This window comes from Thunnus maccoyii, chromosome 3, assembly GCF_910596095.1.
Source record: "Thunnus maccoyii chromosome 3, fThuMac1.1, whole genome shotgun sequence".
NCBI classification, from domain to species: Eukaryota; Metazoa; Chordata; class Actinopteri; order Scombriformes; family Scombridae; genus Thunnus; species Thunnus maccoyii.
The window spans coordinates 26562302-26573771 of NC_056535.1; positions in this window are offsets into that span (position 1 = coordinate 26562302).

The following is an 11470-nucleotide window of genomic DNA, read 5'->3' on the forward strand; positions in this document are numbered from 1 at the left end:
AAATTCACCAGATTACAAAGTGTGAAACTGGTACGTTCACAGATTTTTCACTGTGAGCCTGACAAAGCATCGCTGAAAAGAAATGTTTGCTGTAAGAGTAAGACAATGGGAACATTTTTAGTTGAATCTTGACCAAAATGGAGCATCTTTTGTCATTTTTTTAATAAACTTCAACATTCTGCAAACATCAGGTCTATTATTTAATCAAAACTATTAAACTTCAGATTAAAGCTCTCAAAATATTTTAGTATTTTAGGGTTAACCCTTTCACTTCATAGCAGGAAAAGTCCTCAGTTTGAACCCAACCCGGCCACCTGGGATTTCTGTCTGAGTGGCGTTCACATGTTCTCTCTGCCTGTAGGTGTGAATGTATTTGTCAAGTGTGTTAGACAAGTGACCTGTACTGGGTGTCCCCCCTGCGTCCTGCCCAGTGGGAGCTGGGATATACTTCCATCTCCCAAGACCCTGAATAGATTAAGACGATATATAGAAAAAGGGTGTTAAAATTATTGTATCATGAGACATGAAAAACTTGACTCCAACCCTCATTAGTTTATTCAGTCAAGCGTGTTTTGAAGAATTACCGCTGTTATATAAGAATCTGCTGCTGCTGCTGCTGCTGCTGCTGCTCACGAGTCATTATCCCAGCTGACATTAGTATCTACAATGCCTTGCAAGAATTCAGCACTCTCCTCTCGCTAGATTGTAACTTCTGTATCCCGTAATCACAAATGTCTCCCTATAATTATTTAAAAACTTCTCAACAGATGGAGCTAGAGAGTCATAATGCTTTGCAATTAGAACTTCAAGACACTGGAATGATGTGCAATGACTGATTATGTGCTACCATGGACTGTCAAATTTCTTTGTATCTCACACTCCCAGAGGACATTTTTTTGTGGCTTTTATGGTTAAAGAAATTTCTAGGCCACATATAAAAAAGAAACAAATTTGTTGGGGGGGCAATAGCCTTCACACTGTGTTTGCCAATTTATAGCCTATACTTGCAGACCGGAGGGAAAGCACTGCAAAGACAATCCAAACTGCACCGTGCAGCACGTTAGATAATTTTTTTGGTAGCTGTCAGTCATGCATGTTGTAAATTGTGATCTTCAAAGAGACTTTTGTAGATTACATGCAATCTGATGGCCACTCTAAGGGATGGATTCCATTAAATGTACTATAAACATCCACTCTCCACATCGCTGAGACAGGAATAAAACCATGTTAATGCACATTTTATGCATATGTCGAGCAAAGGCAGATGCCCGTGTGTCATCTGAAATCGGAAGAGTCTTTATGAATATTCAATCTAGCCATGAAGTGGAGCATTGCCCTGAAGGGAATGAAGTGGAGTGGGAAAAAGTGTTTGTGATTAGGGCTCAGGAGTTGGGGAAATAAGCCTTGATCATGAGAAATGTGTATTAGAATAAATCTTACAGGAGGGAAACCACTCATGAACAGCCACTGGCTAGCTTGGACAGATACTGTGTTAGATGGGGGGGGAGAAAAACAAACAAACAATTGCTCATAGATATTATCAACAGTAGCAGGAGAAGTGACCTATGTGCTGCATACCTTGATGATGCAATTACTATGAAACACCTGAGAAATCACATTAAATTGTCTAAGTTTTTTTTTGAATTGATGAATTTTCTCAACTTTTTCATTTTTTACAGTGCAGCTCGCACTCAGCTCTTTGATATTCCTGTCATACACGTGAACGCATTAATGTCCCGAATATCAACACTCAGGACTCACAGAGGCACTCCGAAAGCGATTCTCTGCAACCCCCGGACCCATCAGCAAGGCCACGAAGGAGACGAGCATGAAAGGGGGTTTTTGCGGAGGACTGCTGATTGATTAACTGTTTATACCAAAATGGTCTGACTGCGACCGCTGGCCAGTCAGATCCGCCCAAATTTACACTCTCTGAAGGATCATTTGGGTTTTGTATTCATGATGATGCATCTTTTGCTCCCAGCATGCAGTTGGCATTCTTACCACTCAACAGCCTTGGTTGAATGGAAAATGATAATCCGCTGACTGTCGATTCCTCTAAAGCCAATTGGCTCATAACTGCATGAAGACCAGGATGGTGCTTGGAAGTATGGCATGCAGGGGATGATTGCACAGGGATGCTGGGTGGGCTATTGATTAAAAGAATCACAGAGGGGAAGCGGTCTGCAAGGCAAAGATTTTGGTAGACTCTTTCAATACAATACCCCCCCCCCTATCTCTCCTATTCCTCCTGCCTTTTGTCTCTTCCACCATCTATATTCTACCTCCTCCTCCTCCTCCCTCTCATCTCATTCTCTCTGCTGCCCTGCTACCAACACTACTCTGTAATTTAATCCATTTAGTCATGCCTCCAGATCAATATCCATTTTCCTTGGCCTCAGGGAGAGCCTCTTGAATCTGCTGGTTTCGGTGGTTGTGTTGGCTAGCAGGGGCTCCCAAGGGCCCGCGGGCTGATACAGATGTAGTACATCACAGTATCTGAGAAAACAAAGCAAAGCTTACATCTAATCTCTCACTAACCTGCTGTAAAAAAAACAAGTCTGTAGATGCCGTAACTGTATATGCAATTTCACTTTTTTTTTTTTGTTATTGTGCTTTACATACATAAAAGTTTTTTTCAGGATTCACAGACGGATTACCGTCTTCCACAGATGTTGAAATGCAACACCTGGTCAGTTAGCAAATGAATGACATCAAATTATATTCAATTAAGAGTAATTTAATTAGCGGGCCTTGCAAGTGACCCGGAAAAAATGATTATTTCATCTTCTACAAGCAGTGATTTATATCAGCGCAAGTTCTTTGGCTTTACTGAAATGAAACATCACAGGTTCAGTCACCACAAACAGCCTCATGCGTCCTCAAGCAAAATGACAACATAACATCAGCTAAATACTGTAAATGAATGTGACTGTGAGAACTAGTTACTCACTGGGTGAACATCGTGTGCACACATAACATTGTTAGCTGCCCTACTTCAGTATTATCCATCTTGCGTTCGCCCCGCGGTGGCCCGCCACCGGCCAGCTGTACGCACTGTGGACTCTGACAGTGATTCTCCTTCACCTGCTCCACTGCATTGTGCATTGCCATGTTTTATAAATAACCATGTTAAATATTCATCTTTCAGCATTTGCATTGAAAGTATTTTGCACTTCACAGCTGAGTTTCATAAAGTCAAAAGGACGGCAAACAATTTACATAACGATTACACAATTCTAACTACTGGTGTGAAATAAGACATAAATTGGTAACAAATATGTCAAAATGTCATATTAATTTTTGATGGATTTTAAATCTAAAATTCATCCCAAACCACCCACCCTGCTTGTATGTGAAGTCAGATACTGCATTCAGTGATGTTTCCAACCTGGTCTCTTCAGATTCGCAGGTGGTCGTTTTACACCCAAATAATGTTTAAGCTTCAAAGTTCATACTTATTTTTAAGTATATTTTGGGGCATTTTATGTCTTTATTGGAGAGTTGACAGTATAGAGGTGACAGGAAATAACCTGGCTGGGGTGAATGCAACAAAGCCAGGCTCCTCCAGCTGGGGACGTTATGATTGCATGCTCAGTGCATTAAACCTCCAGGCCAAGGGTCTGCAGTTAGATTTAACCAGGAGCCAGTTTTTCACAATCTTTATTTGTGAGGAGGCTTTAACAGACACAGTAAAAAGGCAGGACTATATGGTTTGTTTATTTCTTTGAATCCATTTGAGAAAAAAGATTGATCTATAAGACTGTTTAGGGTTGTATCTGAGGGCAGCTATAAAGTTTTCCATCAGTAAGTGAGGGCTAACAGAGTTACAGCTTTTTTTAATACTTCAAGATGTACTTTATTGGTTATCCGTAGGCCTACACTGTATACATAAACAGTGGACAGCTTCATTTATGGTTGATTGAAAGTAAGGTTGTTGTTGTTGTTGCCTTTGAAAAAATGTCACCAACGCACCATTTCTGTTTGACTGTTCATTAATTAAAATAGTGTTAGAATTCACATTTCTGGTAGATTTATTAGACTTAATTTCAGCACCTTGCACTGTCCTGTTAGCACAGTGCAACCATGGTTTTAATGCCTCTCCTCATGTGAGGACAGTATTAGATGTAACAAGGTTATATTTAGAAAAGGTTAGATTAGTGAAAAATTATGTATCTTCAACATCTGCTGTTGAAGAACATGTTATACAATTGAAAGTTCCAGAAAAGCTACTGCATGATTTGTTTATAATTAATTCTTCTGAAACAGCTTTCTTGTTACTAAAATAGAGCTGAATGCAGGCACAAATTTACATTAATTAAATACAGTACCAGTCAAAAGTTTGGACACGCTTTGTCATTCAAGTGAATGGGAAGGTGTGTCCAAACTTTTGACTGGTACTATATGTTCACTTATTAAATAATGTTAATAGAATCAAGTGAATTCAAACTAATCAAAAACTGTTCACATGTTAAATAATTTTAAATGCAAAACAAAATGTTATTATTATGATTAATGGTTTATCTGGTAAGATAAACAGTATATCTCTCAGGCAACACAAACAAGTCTGACAGGATAATATAATTTCTAAAGGTGGATGAAAAAAAAGAAACAGTCCAGTACACGTTAGGTAATGAGATTCTTATATTCTGTTTTGGAGGTGTGTCCCCCCCCCCCCCCCCCCAATTCTGAAGGTCTAAATTTGGCATAACTTTACTCAATACATTTTTCATATGACCTCACCTCTAAAGGACTTGAATTTTTTATCAGGGTCCTCATCACCTCAAACATATGGTTCGTATCCATACATGCATATAAAAGTAGTTGCAAATTTCTGCCACTTAAGAGTGTCCCCAGCCCATAGCTGATGGGCCATCATATCTATATATAAACATATATATATAAGACATATGTATAAACGCACACACACACACACACACACACACACACACACACACACACACACACACACACACCATTCTAGGTTTTTACTTCATCATACATTTGACACAGTTTGATTTCTATTCCTATTTTATTCTATTTCTATTTTGTTATATTATTTAGTTCTCCTCATAAGCCAAAATGCTGCAAGCACAGATTTGGTCAAAATTTAGTTTGACTACATAAAAATAATTATTTCAAGGATATGTACAATTTCCATGAAAATAGCATGTAAAATTTGTAGTAACTACAAAATGGAAATAAAACCAAGCTGAACAACAGTAACTGTACTCTGGCTACATCAAGTAAAAGCTAGTTTTAGCAGCTAGCCTTGGCTAAAGATAACACTAAATGTACTTATCAATTGTTCCCCAGCTATAAGTTTTAATGAACTGTAAATCTTGGTAATTTATTTTTCTATTCACTACATAAATCCAATAATGATGGAGCTAAATGTCCGCTAAAGCTAATTAGCCTCCTGCTAGCAGAGTAGCAGTAACATTAACAGCTATATACTATCTCAGATTTTGTCTTGAGGAAATCTGTGATTTGGTGTGGTAAAGCCTTTAAATCACATATTTAGTTATTTAATTGATTAATTCATTATACTGATTTCAACATGAATATTATCAGTAGATGGACAGACACTCAACAAAGAGATTTAATCCATATGAATTATGTACTGTAATCAATCAAAATGAAGTTGATTTTCTTAAACAAATTTATTAAAAGACATCTCAATTAATACATTGTGTTGATGCTGCGTTCTGAGAAGATTATCCAAAGGCAGAGAGCAGTATTAGCATTTTTTAGGTATTATGTAAAGTCTATGGCAGTGATTTTTTTTGCATATATTAATCAACCTAAAAAGGAAATAAAATGAAGACATTCAGAATGATAGACATCGAAGTAATTCCTGAATTTAAATGGATAAAGACATAAGAAGTGTGCATGTGTATGTGCATGAAACTGGGTCCTCTGACCTTCTGCTTGTGCTTCAAGTATTTCTTCTCATCAGAAGCAGCACGAACAATCTTAAACCTTCAGTTCAGTCCTCTTTACCTGAACACAAACACTCAACATGAAGGACAATGAAGGTGCAAAATCTGCAGTTTTATTCATAATGATCGTGGAAGATTACCAACCTGCTTGAGCACCACAGAAAGGAGAGAAGTTTCACAAATCACTTCTTTTCCAACCTCAGATGCACACGTACGTAAATGCCTCAAGTAGCCCAAATTGTTTCTATCGGGAAGCTGTCTTTGCAATCAAGTGTCTCTCTGCTTATCTCCCCTACAGAAATTTCTGTTGTTCCCTCCTGTCAGTCAATATGCACCCAAGGTGAAATTGAAAAACCCATCATCTGTTACCATCTCACTCATGCATGTAATGGTGTTTAATACAAGGACTTCGCTCTTGTTAGAAATGTGCAAAATCCATCTAAGCATACAAGAGACTGCTTTCTACTGTTGGGCATTGTTCTCTCTTCACTTCCTTCTTTCTTTTGCCAAAGATTTGAGATAGATAGTCAACTCTCCAATAAATCAACACATTCAAGCCCTTAAAGCAAACCCCAAACCATTTCCACGCACATTTTACTCATTTACCGAGAGATATCCACCAACTTTTGCCATTAGAGCAGTCATGTTTTCAAGTCATGCTTCTCTGGAGATTAGTTCATTTTCACAGTCATTACTGACCGAGCTGTCCAAGATAAAGACAATAACATACTGTCCACAGAACAATAGGAACTTGTTCTAAAATAAGAATCACCAAGTGAATCCAGGTCAAAACAAAAATGTCCAGCAATATTACCTTTTAAATCTGACGTAGTCATGACAGCAAGCTAGGACTGAATACTAGAGTGCTGTCTTGCTTTTTACTCCAGTAACAAGTAAAATTGCTTCTAAAATTGTGCTCAATGTAGAGTCAAGTGCAGGGAGTCTATTTTTAAGGAAGGATTCTTACTCTATAAAATTCTTTGATGTTTGAAAGTTAAAAAGGCTAAGAGCCTTTGGCTAAGCACTGTGTATCTAAAGATGAAGGCAAATTTAGCCACAGCAATACAATTTTGCACATAAAAGAATGCCTTTTTTAAGAGATTTGATTTGAGACAGCGGGCATGGTGTGTGCAACAGGGACAGCAAAGCGATATCAGAGAGACGTTCATGGTATTTTGTACCTTGAGAATGTGCAAACTCTTCTTTTATTAATGGATTTCCCTGCACCTATCTTCAGTGATTAATGTCTTCATTCTCTATGTGTGCTCTTAATCTATCTTAAAGTGCTGTGTGAGCCGTGGAAGTGGATTGTCTAACAGTATCACTTCCCTGAGAATACATTTCTTGACTCTTGGCTGAATATACTGAGCATGTCTGATTGATTCATGACTGCCAATATCATTACTATCATTAAGACATACATCTCCAGTACACACTGGATATGGAGCTTGTCAAGGGCGGCTGTTATGGCGGTGTAACAGTGAAAGTGACCTGGCTGTGAACCGTCAGCATTATCTGTGGATTAATTACCTTGCCTTCTCATCCCCTCCCCTCTACCTGCTCTCTTTTGTGGCTCTCTGCATCTTTTGCTCACTTATTCCCTTTGTACTTTCTTCCCTCCGAATTTGAATGCGTCCCCTCTATATTCTCTCCGCATATACCATCAATAAGATGCAACGGGTTGTTGGTTATTACGCTTAATCGAAAACTTTTGGCCTTTTTATACCTTCCATTCTGGGCCAACTGCAATAAAATAGAATGTGTTTAATCTGTCAGTGGTCTTTGTCATCATCCCCCCCCCCCCCCCCTGATGAGAAACTCAAAAACATGGAGCTGTGCCCATTGTTTTCACTGAGAGCAGAGCACAGAGCATTAACCTAACACAGGAAGCTCTGCGTGCCTCCGGCTTCAGCACAAACATTTACCCCTGCATGAATACACGCACATACACATGCACACATAAACACACGTGCATGCACACATACATGAATACACTGCACACTCACAGGTGAAAACACACCTGCAGGGACACACATCCCTCTTGCACACAGGATGTCATGCCATCGTTTCTCGTCTTACATACAAATGAAGGAACTACAGTTGAATTCCAGGGTGTGCTTTGATTCAGATCTTTCCAGCATGCTAAATTTATCTGTTAAATTTATCTTTATCCTTATGTGGCCGGCAGCTGTTGTTGTGGCACATGATGCCATGCAGTGTGATAGAAAAGAATGAGCAATCCCTTATCACACTAGACCAAAAAATATTTTCCTTTTGGACAGGGATGCAGTATAAGTGCTGTAATAACATCACTGATAACCATTATTTGAAGAATGCATGGCAACAATGCTGGAACGTCCCGCTCAGGATTGATTGCTCTCTATTTCACATTGCGGCAACAATGCATCTTGTTCAAAAGCATCACCACGTTTTCAAGCCTTCAGATTTGGATCACATCCTGGTTGTCCAGCAGCCGTCACACTAAAAACATGATTATTTATTGGAGTGATTAGTATTCCATTGTGTGAGAGCTCTTGTAGTTCGAGGGTAAGATGCTTCCCGAAGCTTTCTCAGCTTTTTTTCGTAAGAGTGTTGATGCACCCTGAATCATTGTTCTTGAATGTACAGGAATATTTCTATCCCTCCCCCCATTAGACAATTACAACTAAGACTGAGACAGCCATGCCAGCAGCTGTCTGAGGCTGTACTCAAGGCACTGAGATGCTTTGAAATGCTAACGTCAGCATGCTGATGTTCAGCAGGTGTAATGTTTACCATCTTAGTTTAGCGTGTTAGCATGCTAATGTTTGCTAATAAGCACTAAACACAAAGTTGTGGCTGAGGCAAATGGCAATGTCATTAGTTTTGCAGGTATTATAAACCAATAAATTAAAAGTTTGACCTGATGATGTCGCTAGATGAACGGTTAGGTAATCACCAAAAGTTATCACAAGTCATCCTGAGGAGGTCATGAATGTCTGCGCCAAAGTTCATAGCAATCCATCCAATAACTGTGAAGATATGTCACTCAAAACTACAAATATCCCCTTTATGGTGGCATCAGAAGAAAAGTCAGGGGATCACAAAAGTCATTAGGATACATAATCTGGGAACTATGAATATGTGTATCAAATTTCATGGCAATGCAGCCAATGGTTTTTGAGACATTTCACTGAAATCAGCCAAGCGACTGACATTAGCATCCCTCAACTGGCTAAAAATGCCAGTAAAACACCCCACACCAGTAGGGATTTGCCAGATCTTTTCTGTGGGGAACTTCATGTTGATTTTCCCATAACCTACAGATGTTGTAGATGATATTAGATACGTGGGTGTTTGAGGAAATTTCACAGATTTTCCCAGTGAGATTACCGACTAAACCCAGTTAGGCGATGAGAAAAGATTGTATCACTACCCTCCGGTCTCTTTTTCTCGCTCCCACTTTCTAATGCTGATGGATATCCAGCGCTACGTCTTCACTCAGCCATGCACACTTGCCCTCCCATTTCCCTGCTGAGAGGTCAGCTCTGTTCGTGTTTGTTGGAAAGCTTTCACAGGAGCCACATCTTTAGCCATCTTGAGCTAACAGCAGGTAGTTTTGCTGTTGTCTCTGTTGAAGTGATTTATTTCATTCCTCGGCTTTGAAGTAACTTTTACAATGAAGTAATATAAAGAGTGTCATTTCAAAGTGAGATACCAGTTCTCAATAGCACCAATATAATGCAAACAGCATTGCTTCTACTGCCTGGATATCGAGTTTGTTTCGGGGGTTTTCATTATTATTATGATATGTTGTTGGCCTTAAATGACCGCTTTATTTATAGTCTTCTGAGCAAAACTTCATCTAGTACATTATTATTTCTGCCTGCACCGGGGAACAAGTGACCTCAAAGGTCAGCATCAGAGCGTTCTTGTCTGTGACTCGGGTTAATGTCCTCTCAGCCTCTCCAAGGAAAAAAACACAAACCAAACAAAATGCAATGGGATTTCATAGAATGAACCATATGACTGCCATTTGGGTCTGTAGATTCCCAGGCATGCTGGAGACACTGATTTGCACCATTTGTAGTTTTCTTGCCATTTGCAGATTTGTTTTGAACCCAAACAACCTATCTGAAGGTAATAGCCTCCTAGGTTGATTAACTTTATTAGATTTTTACCCAGTGGCCTCATTTTTGGTGGGAACTGCAGGGCACCAAATTGCAGACAAGGATAACGATTTATGGGCTGAAGTGGTGAGAGAAGTGGTTTTAGAACTTGCACAGTGTTATTAAAAATGTCAATTGTGGACCTGGGGACACATACAGCAGGTGGAAAGAACGTCACAAACACGCACAAGACTCCTGAAAAGGAATCCATGTGTCAAGGTGCACAAACAATTTATGAGCACACAACCATAAACACAGACATAAACTCTGTGCGCATGAAAACATTGCACTCCAGTGTGTGTGTTTACTGTACACGCTGCCTCTCTGTGACTTGCACAGTGTGCATGTCTTTGCTAGAGAAGAGTGTTCATGAGTCACCATTGTCTTTAGCCTGAGGCTCAGCAGCCAGCCAGCTGAAGAAGGGGATGCATGTTTTATTTTAGTCCCTCTAATATGCCGTGAAGACATCATTATCTTGAAACATGTTGTATTCCAGAGCCTCTATTGTTTAAAATGGCACAGTAGATGTGGATAACTTAAATTGTTTCATCCTCATCATAGTCATAGAGATCATTAGATGTGCAATTCAATTCAACATGCTTCATTAGATGTGGCTTTTGTTATTGCCAGCTAAGCAGTGTGTGGCAGTATGAAACCTTCCTTGGCGGGCGAAGGATGTTATCTTTTCTGTCATGCACATACCAGCGCTACCCATAGGGAAGAGGTGAGCGTGCAAGGAACTTGGCTGATTGAGGGCACAGGGCGCAGAGCCGGGCTGAGCGCGGCTACCGTTGCCTGTGAATACTAAGGATGCCTCACAAGAGCTCCTTTTGTCAGCATCAACTCCCTTTGAGAAGAGTCATGAATAGCAAAGTGTGTAAGATCTTTTCTACATTCCTCCCATATCATCAACATTTCCTATCCTGATTTTTCAACCTCTGCAGATCCCCAGAGTTCATGTTTCTCCCACACATCCAAGTCAAAGAACACAATAGAAAACACTCAGTATCATTTGGTAAATGATATCATCATATTTGCCCTCAAATAAATCACAAAATAGTGGAGAAAATCAGTGTAATCTAATGATTTTGGCATCAAATTCAGTGTGAAGTGTCACCACTTTGGCCTAGACTGGATTTGCGACTATAAAACATGTGCATTAGGTTCTATTAGAGCTTAAGCTCCTGATCAGGCAGAATTTATAGAGGAAAATAGGAGAAGAATCCAGGGGAATATCATAAATTTTATGATATTAGGAAAACACTGACGCTTTAATAGAGTTGGGCCAAATAGTATTCACAATAGACAGATAAACAGACAATCATTTGGCACTTCATGCTGGCTAAATAAAGGCTGGAAATATCATTTACTCCATATATG